Source organism: Hyla sarda, chromosome 13, assembly GCF_029499605.1.
Source record: "Hyla sarda isolate aHylSar1 chromosome 13, aHylSar1.hap1, whole genome shotgun sequence".
In the NCBI taxonomy this organism is placed as follows: domain Eukaryota; kingdom Metazoa; phylum Chordata; class Amphibia; order Anura; family Hylidae; genus Hyla; species Hyla sarda.
The window spans coordinates 41,898,302-41,910,947 of NC_079201.1; the positions used below are offsets into that span (position 1 = coordinate 41,898,302).

Below are 12,646 nucleotides of genomic sequence, written 5' to 3' on the forward strand. Positions count from 1 at the left end.
AAAAAAAAAATGTGAAGGCAGGGAGGGGGTTAGGGATAGATGGGCAATAGGCAGGGACAGAAAAAAAAAATGGATGGTGGGAGTTACCCTTTAAGGGACCAAAAGTAATGGGACAGAATAATAATCATAAATCAAACTTTCACCTTTTTTTTTTTTTCAATTCAACAAGAAGCTTATTTAAACAGCTTATGCAATCAGAGTAACTTACAGAGAAACAGGAAAAATTACGGCCTTGTGGACCGATATAACGATCCAAGGGGATTGTCAGTAGGCATGAACGTCAAGTGCATACACAAAAAAAAACAATTTGCGTCAAGCCCAAAACAAAGATGAAAACCATCCATTCACTGCTCCATCACAACTGCAGGGAGACGAGAGAGAACGGTGCACAACACAAAATGGGCGACAAATATGGTATGTAATTATAGTGTGCAGTAAAATAACCAAGGTAGATAAAAGAACAAGTCAGGGCTAGATACCCAAGGTAAAGAAAGGAAAACATAGGGCAAGACATAAGGAAGGAGACAAAGGAGGTAGAGTACAAGCATAAAGGCGTATCACAGTTAACCAAACATTGAAAGACGTAACCGAGGCGGAACAGGAGGGAACTTAAGTCTGGCAGACATCTCCAGCGAATCGAGACACAATCCCACGGACACAAGTACGGGCCCCAGAGCACTAACACAGGGAATGGAATGCCGGGGAAGAGCAAAATTCAGACCACGGGAGCCAGGTGGCCCCAAATCTAGTGACATCAGCGGGTGGGACAGCTAAGAGTTCTTCCATACGGTGGACCTGAGCTATTTCCCCAATCCAATCAGCCAGGGAAGGGGGCTCGGGGGACTTTGATTTTCTGGGAATGACTGTTTTGGCTGCCTGAAGCAGGTGACAGGCCAGAGATTTTTTGTATTTTGCCTGCGCCATTGGGAACATGTAAAGGAGAGCTGCCTCTGGGCACCAGGGAATCTGGACCCCGGTGGTTTCCCGAATAACTCGGAAAACCATAGTCCAGAAGGGTATCAGTTTAGGGCAACCTCACCATATGTGGACCATCGTCCCCTCGCCATCACCACACCTCCAGCAGGAGCTCGGTACTGAAGGGTACCAACGATGGAGAACCACCGGGATTCTGTACCAGCGGGCCAGGATTTTAAAACTGGTTTCCTGAAATTTCGTGGCTATTACTGCCTTATGAGTCAAAAAGAAGCATCTGACCCACTGTTCATCGGGGAAGGATTTGCCTAGCTCGGTTTCCCAAGCGCGACAAAATGTCGGGAGGGAGCCCGATCTAACAGACATCAGCAGGCCATAAATGGATGAAATGGTGTGCCGGGGGGACGATGAGGCCAAGCACAGCTGTTCGAAGGGAGTCAATGAGCGGTGTAGCAATAGACGGTGTGGGTGATGTGAGTAAAAGTGGCGCAGCTGTAGATATGCGAAGGGGGCCCGTCTGGTGGAAGGGCGATCATGCAGAAGAGCGTGTTGGGGCTTAATACCATCACCGGTTAGCACATGGTGAAAACAAAGGGGCTCTAGCAGGGATGCTCCGAAAAAGCTGCAGGAGGAGGATCCCGGGGCAAACTCAGGGTTATCTGTGATTGGGAGCAGAGGGCCTTTACAGCCTACCAGGGTCACAGTAAGCCCGTAGTTGGCCAGGCTAGCCAGGGTGTGACGGGTGGAAAACGACAAGTGGGGAGGGAATTGAGATGGTAGGGACATAGTCCACGGTAATGTAGAAAGAGCAAAGGGGCATATGTCCTGCACTAGGCGAACCCACAATTTAGAAGAAATGTTGTGAAAATAATCCAAGACCCGGGCATGGACACATGCTAAATAATATGAGCGACAATCTGGGAGTCCCCCCCCCCCCCCCCTTGTGTCTTGGGACGCATCAGAGTAAGTCTACTTAGTCTGGGGCGAGCACTGGCCCACACAAAGGAGCTAAAGCATGCCTGCAACTGCTTCCAGTAGGAGGAGGGGATATATAGAGGGATTGTCTGAAGTAGGTACAATAAGCGAGGTAGCAGGGTCATTTTGAGGACATTTATTCGGCCAAACCACGAGAATTGCTTATTGTTCCACGCCGCGAGGTCCGTACGGAATCAGGCCAGCATCGGGGAAAAATTGAGGGGGAAAAGGCTCGAGACGTCTGAAGGGATTACAGTGCCTAGGTATGATATACTACCAGGGGGGCAGCAGAAGGGGAATAAAGACTGGAGCAGGGATACTGTACGTTCTGGCAGCGAAACATTCAAAGCTTCCGATTTGGAATAGTTGATTTTAAGCGGGCCATGAGATTCGGGAGGGATCAGAAACATAGACCAAAAGGTCATCGGCAAAAGCCGAGCATTTGTAGATATGTGACCTGATCGTCACTCCGTGAATGTCAGGGTCCGCCCTAATACAGGCCATCAGATGCTCCATCACCAGAACATACAGTAGGGGAGAGAGGGGGCAACCCTGACGAGTACCATTAGATATCGAGAAAGGGTCAGACATAGAGCCGTTGATTTTAAGACGTGCAGAGGGGGCATGATACAGTGCCATAACCTTCCCTATGAGTGGGACCAAGTGGGGCCAAGGCCAACATTCTGTAAGGTTTGTGCCAGGGAGGACCAGGAAACCCGTTCAAAAGTCTTTTCGGCATCTAGGGAGAGGATCATGAGAGGCAATTTCCGAGCTTGAGCATGGTGTATAATATCAACCGTTTTGATCGTGTTATCCCTGGCTTCCCTCCCGGCGCAAAACCCACCTGGTCAAGATGTACAATGGAAGGGAGAATTAGATTAAGTCTATTGGCCAGCAATTTGGAATAGATTTTTCGGTCAACGTTCAATAAGGAGATAGGCCTATAGCTGCCGCAAGAGCGAGGGTCCTTAGCAGGCTTAGGCAAGACTACGACATGCGCTAGGGTGGAGGCCGGAGGCAACGAGTGCTCAGGGGAAACGGAGTTGAAGGCCTTTAACCAGAAGGGCAGGATGGGCTCTAACATACACTTATAAAACTTGGCGGTAAATCGACCCAGGCCTGGGCTTTTACCACCTGGGAGACCGCGAATCACTGAGGCAATTTCCTCAGAGGAGAAGGGGGCGTCCAGCACCTCCTGCTCATCCCGGGAAATGGGAGGGGAGGGACGCAGTAGGTGGCAAATAGTACAAATCAGAGAAGAAGGAATCAAATATGGATTTTTATTTCCTCAGTGGCGTGCACCATCGTTCCAGAGGGGGATTTAATAGATGTGATATGGGTTTGAGACAAACGGGTCCTCAGGGTTCTGGCGAGCATCAGACCACTCTTGTTCCCATCTTCATAAAATTTACTCCGTCCCATTTGAAGCCAACGGCCCCAGGAGGCCTCTAAGAGGCGTTTTACCTCCAGGTGAGCCAGCTGTAAATCCTCCAAGATAGGTTGTGAGAGTGATCGTTTGTGCACCAGTTCCAATGAGGAAACCTTCGCCAGGGAATCCCTAAGAGCGTGGGCCTTTTCCCGTTTCAAACGTGCACCATGCCTAATTAGGACGCCGCGAAGGACGCACTGTGCCTCCCATTGGGTAAAGGGAGCCGTGGGGCGGAGGTATGATTAGAGGCGAAGTCAGAAACACACCTGGTCAGGTCTGCCGCACATGTTGTGTCCAAAAGGAGAGATTCATTCAACCTCCATGCCCAGGCCGACTTAGTCAGGAATGGAACACGAAGGGAACAGAAAACAGGGGCATGGTCTGACCATAGGATGTTGCCGACGCTCGACCCAGTCAACCAGGGAAGGGCATCATGTTGGACTAGAATGTAGTCCAGGCGACTGTAGGAATCATGTGGAGAGGAATAGAAGCTATAATCCCTATCAGAGGGTTGTTGCAGGCGCCAGGAGTCATTGAGCTAGAAGGGCTAGGGAACGCTTCACCCGCTTGATGGCCGCATAAGGAGATTGGAGCGACCTGTGGAATTGTCCAGGGTCGGATCCAGGGTTAGATTTAGATCCCCGCATAACACTACAGTCCCCTGCACCACCGGCAATAACACGTCAATTAGAATTCACATTGGCCTTGATTAGGGGCGTACACATTAATGAAAGTGAAGGCTCTGCCACCAATGAGTAGGGACAAGACTATGTACCTAGCCTGAGGGTCTATAATGACATTAGTAACCTGATGTGTCAGTGATTTGTGTAGAGCTATCGCCACTCCCTTAGACCTGGATTCTGGGTTGTTCGCGCAAAACCAGACAGGGAAGTGTTTGTTAGTGGGGCGTGGGGCATTACCGGTCTTATAGTGGCTTTCCTGCAGACAAACAATATGTCTCTTACGCTTGTGGAGGTTGTGCAGGATCTGTGTTCGCTTCGCCGGGATGTTGAAACCTTTAACGTTGAAGGAGGCGATGTTGAGGTCCGCCATTGATGAAAAAACGGCCCGCAGAAGGCTGGGAGCAAAATAAAAGGAAAAACAGATACCTATGTAAAAGGAGGGGAGAGAAAGCAATTAGTAAAACTGGGAACAACAAAGTGAAAAGGAAGGCGAGGAAACTTTCACTTTTTAATACTTGGTTGCAGATCCTGTGCAGTCAATTACAACCTGAAGTCTGGAATGCATAGACATAACCAGACGCTGGGTTTCATCCATGGTGATGCTCTGCCAGGCCTCTACTGCAACTGTCTTCAGTTCCTGCTTGTTCTTGGGGCATTTTCCCTTCAGTTTTGTCTTCAGAAAGGTAAATTCATGCTCAATTGGATTTAGGTCAGGTGATTGACTTGGCCATTGCGTAACATTCCACTTCTTTCCCTTAAAAAAACTCTTTGGTTGCTTTTGCAGTATGCTTTGGGTCATTGTCCATCTGCACTGTTAAGCGCCGTCCAATGAGTTCTGAAGCATTTTGCTGAATATGAGCAGATAATATTGCCCGAAACCCTTCAGAACTCATCCTGATGCTTTTGTCAGCAGTCACATCATCAATAAATACAAGAGAAGAACCAGTTCCATTGACAGCCATACATGCCCACTATGCCATGACACTACCACCACCATGCTTCACTGATGAGGTGGTATGCTTAGGATCATGAGCAGTTCATTTCCTTCTCCATACTCTTCTCTTCCCATCACTCTGTTACGAGTTGTTCTTGGTCTCATTTGTCCATAGGATGTTGTTCCAGAACTTTGAAGGCTTTTTTAGATGTTGTTTGGCAAACTCTAATCTGGCCTTCCTGTTTTTTGAGGCTCACCAATGGTTTCCATCTTGTGGTGAACCCTCTGTATTCCCTCTGGTTAAGTCTTCTCTTGCTTGTTGACTTTGACACACATACACCTACCTGCTGGAGAGTGTTCTTGATCTGGCCAACTGTTGTGAAGGGTGTTTTCTTCACCAGGGAAAGAATTCTTTGGTCATGCACCACAGTTGTTTTCCTTGATCTTCCGGGTTTTTTTGTGTTGCTGAGCTCACCGGTGTGTTCCTTCTTTTTAAGAATGTTCCAAACTGTTGTTTTGGCCACGCCTAATGTTTTGGCTATCTCTCCGATGTTGTTTATTTTTATTTTTTTCAGCCTAATGATAGCTTGCTTCACTGATAGTGACAGCTCTTTGAATCTTGTCTTCAGAGTTGTCAGCAACAGATTCCAAATGCAAATAGCACACTTGAAATGAACTCTGGACCTTTTATCTGCTCATTGTAATTGGGATAATGAGGGAATAACACACACCTGGCCATGGAACAGCTAAGAAGCCAATTGTCCCATTACTTTTGGTCCCTTAACAAGTGGGAGGCACATATGCAAACTGTTGTAATTCCTACACGTTCACCTGAAATGGATGTATATATCCTCAAATGAAAGCTGACAATCTGCAGTTAAAGCACATCTTGTTTGTTTCATTTCAAATCCATTGTGGTGGTGTATAAAGCCAAAAATATTAGAAATGTGTTGGTCACAATTTTTATGGACCTGACTGTAAGCATTCTTAAAGGTCTAAGGTGGCTAGGAAATCCCCTGGTACAAGAAGATTGATAACCCACTAAATTGTTTCCATATGAAAGCGCTAGAAAGAATAGAATAGATACTTGACCCTTTTTTCTTGCAGAGAAACCTCTTCTAGATCACCCTTCTGAATCTATTTCATGATGTAGGTCTCCAATATGGCTTGCTTAGAGGACAGAATCGCCCTGGTCTTGACAAACTTGTCTGGAGGAGAAGAGTCTAGGTAAATGGAATACTCTTTGGAAACAATGTTCAAAACCCAAGGGTTCTACATATGAAGTTCCCAAAAACATGGAAGGAGCTGGAATTAGATTGGAAATAGTTTAGTCTCAAGGGGCGACACGCCTTCTTTACCATGAGAACTGTGAACTTATGGAACAGTCTACCTCAGGAACTGGTCACAGCAGGAAAAATTAACAGCTTTAAAACAGGATTAGATACATTCCTGGAACAAAATAACATTAATGCTTATGAAGAAATATAAAATCCCATCCCTTCCCCAATATCGCGCCACACCCCTACCCTTCAATTCCCTGGTTGAACTTGATGGACATATGTCTTTTTGTCGACCGTACTAACTATGTACAATCTGAAATCCAAGAGCCTTAAGGAGGCTCATAGTCGATGTGGAGATTTTTTCTTTTTGGAGGATATGGGGCACTTTGAACCTATGCGCTGAGCGCCCCAGTTTCTTAGGGATCTAGGCTGAGGTCCAGATCTTCCTCTGTACTGCCTGCCCAGACCGCGAAAAGACTACTGATAAAGGGACATGCCCTTCTTATTAGACAGACTCTCCATCATACAGTCTTGCTATGAACCAAAAATCTGTCCAAGTTCAAAAGGTAGGCAGCATATGCTATACTTAGAGAAGTTATCACCCTTCCAAGGCGAAGACTCGCTGAGGTTAAGGCCATTAACTCTGCAGCCAATTTGAGCTGCTGAGGAGCCACATCAGCAAGAAAATCGATAGCCAAATTTGATGTCTTAAAGGACGTGAGGATCTCATCCCATTTCTTAGAAAATTTGCAACTTCAGAGGAAGCAATTGCGACTGAAGCCAAAGCTGCCAAATAACCGTGTCTAAGGGTGCAGTCAGCTCTTCTGTCTATGATGTCCTGTAAACTGGAGCAGTCATCTTCTTGGGCAACTTAGAGCTGACCATGTCCACTTTTAGGACAGGCCTCCAAGATGACAACTGGTCTTCTCTCATGAGGAACATTGATGTGAACCTCTTAGTTAAAACCGTCTCCTTTTCCAGCTTTTTTCAATCGTGTTTATTACTGATATGAGGGTTTTGTCTGCTTTAACCCCTTAAGGACTCATCGTTTTTCCGTTTTTGCATTTTCATTTTTTCCTCATCACCTTCCAAAAATCATAACGCTTGCAATTTTGGACTTTAAAATACATATTATGGCTTATTTTTTGCGCCACCATTTCTACATTGCAGTGACATTAGTCATGTTACCAAAAAATCCACGGTGAAACGGGAAAAAAAATCATTGTGCGACAAAATTGAAGAAAAAATTTCATTTTGTAAATTTTGGGGGCTTACGTTTCTACGCAGTGCATTTTTCGGTAAAAATAACACATTATCTTTATTCTGTAGGTCCATACGGTTAAAATGATACCCTACTTATATAGGTTGGATATTGTCGTACTTCGGAAAAAAATCATAACTACATGAAGGAAAATTTATATGTTAAAAATTCTTATCTTCTAACCCCTATAACTTTTTTCCGCGTACGGGCCAGTATGAGGACTCATTTTTTGCGCCGTGTTCTGAAGTTTTTATCGATACCATTTTTATATTGATCGGACTTTTTGATCGCTTTTTATTCATTTTTTCATGATATAAAAATGACCAAAAATACACTAGTTTGGACTTTGGAATTTTTTTGCGCACACGCCATTGACCGTGCAATTTAATTAACGATATATTTTTTATAGTTCGGACATTTCCGCACGCGGCGATACCGCATGTTTATTTTTATTTTTATTTACACTTTTACATTTTATTTTTTTTTTTATGGGAAAAGGGGGGTGATTCAAACTTTTAATAGGGAAGGGGTTGAATGACCTTTAACTTTTTTTTCTCACTTTTTTTTTTGCAGTGTTATAGCTCCCATAGGGACCTATAACACTGCACACACTGATCTCCTATGCTGATCCCTGCAAAGCCTTAGCTTTTCAGGGATCAGTCAGATAGGCGGTCGATTGCTCAAGCCTGTAGTTCAGGCTTGGAGCAATCAATCGACGCTCGGACGCCGCGGAGAGAGGTAAGGAGACCTCCGTCTGCGTCCCAGCTAATCGGAACGCGATGTCCCGATCAGCCCGACTGAGCTGCCGGGAACAGATTACTTTCGTATTCAGATGCGGCGATCAACCTTGATCGCCGCGTCTGAAGGGTTAATATCGCACCGCACTGCGATCTCTGCCACGCGCTATTAGCCACAGGTCCCGGCTGTTGTTAGAGGCCGGGCCCGACCCGCGTGGCCCCGTGTTATAGATCGGGAGCGGACTCATGATGTAGCGGTACGTCATGAGTCCTTAAAGGGGTACTCCGGTGAAAACCTTTTTTCTTTTAAATCAACTGGTGGCAGAAAGTTAAACATATTTGTAAATTACTTCAATTAAAAAATCTTAATCCTTCCTGTACTTATTAGCTGCTGAATACTACAGAGGAAATTCTTTTATTTTTGGAATGCTCTCTGATGACATCACGACCACAGTTCTCTCTGCTGACGTTATTATAATAACGCTTTATTTATTAAAAAATCTTAATCTTTCCAGTACTTATTAGCTGCTGAATGCTACAGAGGAAATTCCTTTCTTTTTGGAACACTGATGACATCACGAACACAGTGCTCTCCTGCTGACATCTCTATCCATTTTAGCAACCATGCATAGCAGATGTATGCTAGGGGCAGCATGGTGGCTCAGTGGTTAGCACTGCTGCCTTGCAGTGCTGGGGACTTGGGTTCAAATCCCACTAAGTGTTAGGAAAAATAAGAGAAGGAATCTTCATCATACGAGGAGGAGGAACCAGACTCCTCTTGGATATTCTCAGAAGGACCTGAAATCTCAATAGGTCCCTGGGGAGAAGACTGTCTGGTCTTCTTGTGGGTTAGAGATCTCTTTAGATTTTCAATGCTTTGCCCCACAGTCAACCTTTTAGCACATACAAATTTATTAACCCAAATATACATCTCTTGTATCGTTAGTGCTTGTTGGGTCTGGGTCCTAGCCCTACAGCTTGGGTTCCTAGAAAATTGATAAGAGTCTTTTTAAATTGCTTGGCACTTGTGGCAGGACAGATATTTGTGTTTGGCCACTGCCTTTCTTCCAGAAGAAGGCTCTCTTTTCAGCGACCCATCCTCAGTGGCACACATCACTTGGAGGGGGGAATAAATAGTTTATGCTATACCCCTATACCCACTGTAAAAAATCAAATAGGGTTTGCAATTAACGCATATACCAAGAAGAAGGTTAAGAAATGCAAAGGAATTGCTGAAATAGCAACAGAAAGGTGTATACAAGGTACAAACTCAAGGAACAGGGTAAGGTACTAAGTACACAGCACTGTGCTCCAGGAAACCGAGTGTGGCACCAAACTGTGTTTAAATGCCAAAATTGGTGCCAGAACACTAAAATTATAGGGGAAGGGAGCCAGAGGATGTTGTTCCTAATAACAAACTTTACTTGCCCGGTCCCCACTACATAAAGAAAAAATGTAGCGGGACTGACCCTAAGCAAAGATGAAGTGATGTCAGGGAATTGTTGTCACTTTTAAGATGGTGGCGTCAACGGAGCACAGGGAGGAAAACACCACCTTTAAAACAGAATGCAAGGACTCTGATAGCCCACATATCCTGACTGTCGGCTGAAATTGAGCCGCAGACAAGAAGGTGCGGTAGCAGGGTAAGGAAAAAAGCCCTAATACTTACAAAAAAAGTTTGGGGGAGGGGGCAGAAAAATTACTGCAACATTGAAAAAAAAAAAAGAAGCAAAAACATCTATTCTAGCGATCTCCCAAGAAGGAGATCACCCATCACACCTACTGTCCGGGAGACAGAAATTGACGGAGACGGTGATCTCCTTCTTTATGGGGAGTGTCATCATATGTCATCAAAATTCCATTGTCCTACTAGTATGTGGGTGGTGAAATACCCCATCTGTGCTACTAGTAGGACATAAAGGAATGCACTGATGTGTGCAATAGACATCAAGGACATATGCTATCACGTCGCTATCCACCCTTGGTAAAAGCATTGCATTCGGTTTGCGGGGTTTGTCAATGGGGAAATATGTCATTTCCAGTTCTGGTGCCTTCCATTCAGAATCTCCTTTGCTCCAAGTTTTTACAATAACTGTAGTGGAAATTGTGGTTACAGATGTTGTACAGATAGCCCCACATCTGTACAACTACCTGATAGTGGCAAAATCCCAGGAAGAGATCCAGTCACACTTAACCAAATCTCTGATCTTTTTCCCTTTATTAGACTCCCCCCAACGCGTGTGTCCAATCCTGCCTGCTCCTGCAAACATTCTGTCACAGCTTCTTGAAAGGTACCGACTGCCTAGTTATAAAGTAATGGAGGTGCAGGCAGCTTAACACTATCCCTCAGCTTTTCCAGGCTCCAAAATGGCACATATGCTTTGTACTGCAGCAAACATGGTCGCTAGTAATTTACAGGGACAACTTTTATGAGTTGTAAAATGTGCCTTTGCATAAATTGATACAGCTATAAGCAGATATGCATTCAGGAGAATAAGAAAGCTATATGAGAATGTCTCGCCCAGCTTTCCAAGGCTCCTAAATGGCATATATATGCTTATGGCTGTTAAACTTTATGCACAGGCACACTTCACAACTCATAAATATAATAGTCCCCCTGTAATGGGGCTAATAATGGTGTCCAACTGGCCATGTGGTTACTGTACTAAGCAAATATGCCATTCAGTTGCCTGGGAAAACTGTGTGTAACAGTTGGACTCTGTAATGACTCATGACCCTGTAATCATTACAGGGTCTGACTGTCACGCACCACATTATGTGTGCAAGGAGGACTGTTGGGCACTATGGACTCGGAATTTACTGGTGGGCACTAAGGTGGCTGTGTACCTCAGGGGGTGGGGGGGGGGGGGGGGGGGGGCGTCGGGGGCATCTGTCCAGTTTTGTGGAGGTCTGGGAAAACCTTACCGCCCCTTGGGTTTGAAATACTATTCTTGCGGGCCTTGTTCTACAATTCCCTTCTTTTTCTCCAGACAGATTTCTTCCCACTGGAGAAGTGGCAGATCCCATAAAACAAAATGCCATGTTTAAAGAAATTAAAACCCTCTTACTAGTCCTAGTTCCTGTTCCGCCTCAGTAAGAAAGAGAAATTTATTTTCTTCTCTTCATAGTAAAAAACAGAATGGTACTTTCTCAGAGTAATCATAAATCTAAAAATATCTGAACAAATTTCTGTCTTACAAAAAATTTCGGATGGAGTCATTAAAGGGGTACTCCGGTGGAAAACTTTTTTTTTTTAAATCAACTGGTGCCAGAAAGTTAAACAGATTTGTAAATTAGTAGAAAACATTAACCACACCTCAAGGATTTAACCTAAATGGTACACAATGAAAATTGGAAACAATAAATCTTGAAAAAATTTATTCAACAGTTAAAATAATAAAATGAACACATGACAAAGAAATATCATATGCTAATATGTAAATTGTTAAAATATTGCACTATTGACTTTATGATTACCATTGGGCCCTAATGGTAAAAATAATACACTGCTATTAATAGTGATTGAACTTTAAATTGATAGTCCGGCAAATGCCGATTCTCCGGCACCTTAAATTAATGTAGATGATTTTTTTGTATGGCACCGGGTCTGCTGGCTGCTGGTCCTGTGCTGCGACAGACCGATGAATGAAAGTCCTGCGGCTATAGGAGATGGTAAGGAGCGCCGTAATCCTCAGGATGTTTTGTGCATTGAAAAGGCTCTGTATACAGGGGATGAGCTTGCTCACGGTTTGTGGGTTAAATACTCTGGCAGGAGACCCCAACAGATGGAAGTCGTGGCTTGATGTGCTACCCGGTGCAGGCCGATGCTGTGAGGATTGGATAAGGCGGCAGTCAGCGTGGCTGTTAGGTGAAGCAGAAACCCAGGTGTGGTAAGAGGAGCATTCGGATCGCTTTGAAGTCAGCTTGCATAGATGTTGTGGATAAATAGCAGTGCGTCTTTTTAAGTGCTGTGTTCAGACGCGTTTCAGGGTACTTAATCCGACCCCTTCCTCAGTAGACGAATTGTGTAGGAGACAGCAAGTCTCAAGGCTATCTCCTATAGCCGCAGGACTTTAATTCATCGGTCTGTCGCAGCACGGGACCAGCGGCCAGCAGACCCGGTGCCATACAAAAACTGAGTCACATAGCAACGATATAACAGACTGTCAGATAATCTGATACTTATCTTGCACCGACACCATATGTTGAAGATTTTAAAAATCATCTACATTAATTTAAGGTGCCGGAGAATCGGCATTTGCCGGACTATCAATTTTAAGTTCAATCACTATTAATAGCAGTGTATTATTTTTACCATTAATAGTGCAATATTTTAACCATTTACCTATTATCATATGATATTTCTTTGTCATGTGTTCATTTTATTATTTTAACTGTTGAATAAATGTTTTCA

General features: G+C 44.5%; 1 protein-coding gene across 2 annotated transcripts in view; it reads left to right on the plus strand.

The window, feature by feature from the left end:
- TMEM94 (transmembrane protein 94) overlaps positions 1-12,646 on the plus strand; it is a 413,777-nt gene that overhangs the window by 29,639 nt on the left and 371,492 nt on the right. The window contains exon 1 of one of the 2 annotated variants that reach the window (XM_056550490.1): positions 6,086-6,181. The exons of the other annotated variant lie outside the window; for it this stretch is intronic. The gene's annotated coding sequence lies outside the window, so the exon portion shown is untranslated. Of the gene's footprint in view, positions 1-6,085; positions 6,182-12,646 lie in introns of those variants that run through there. 2 annotated transcript variants of the gene reach the window in all.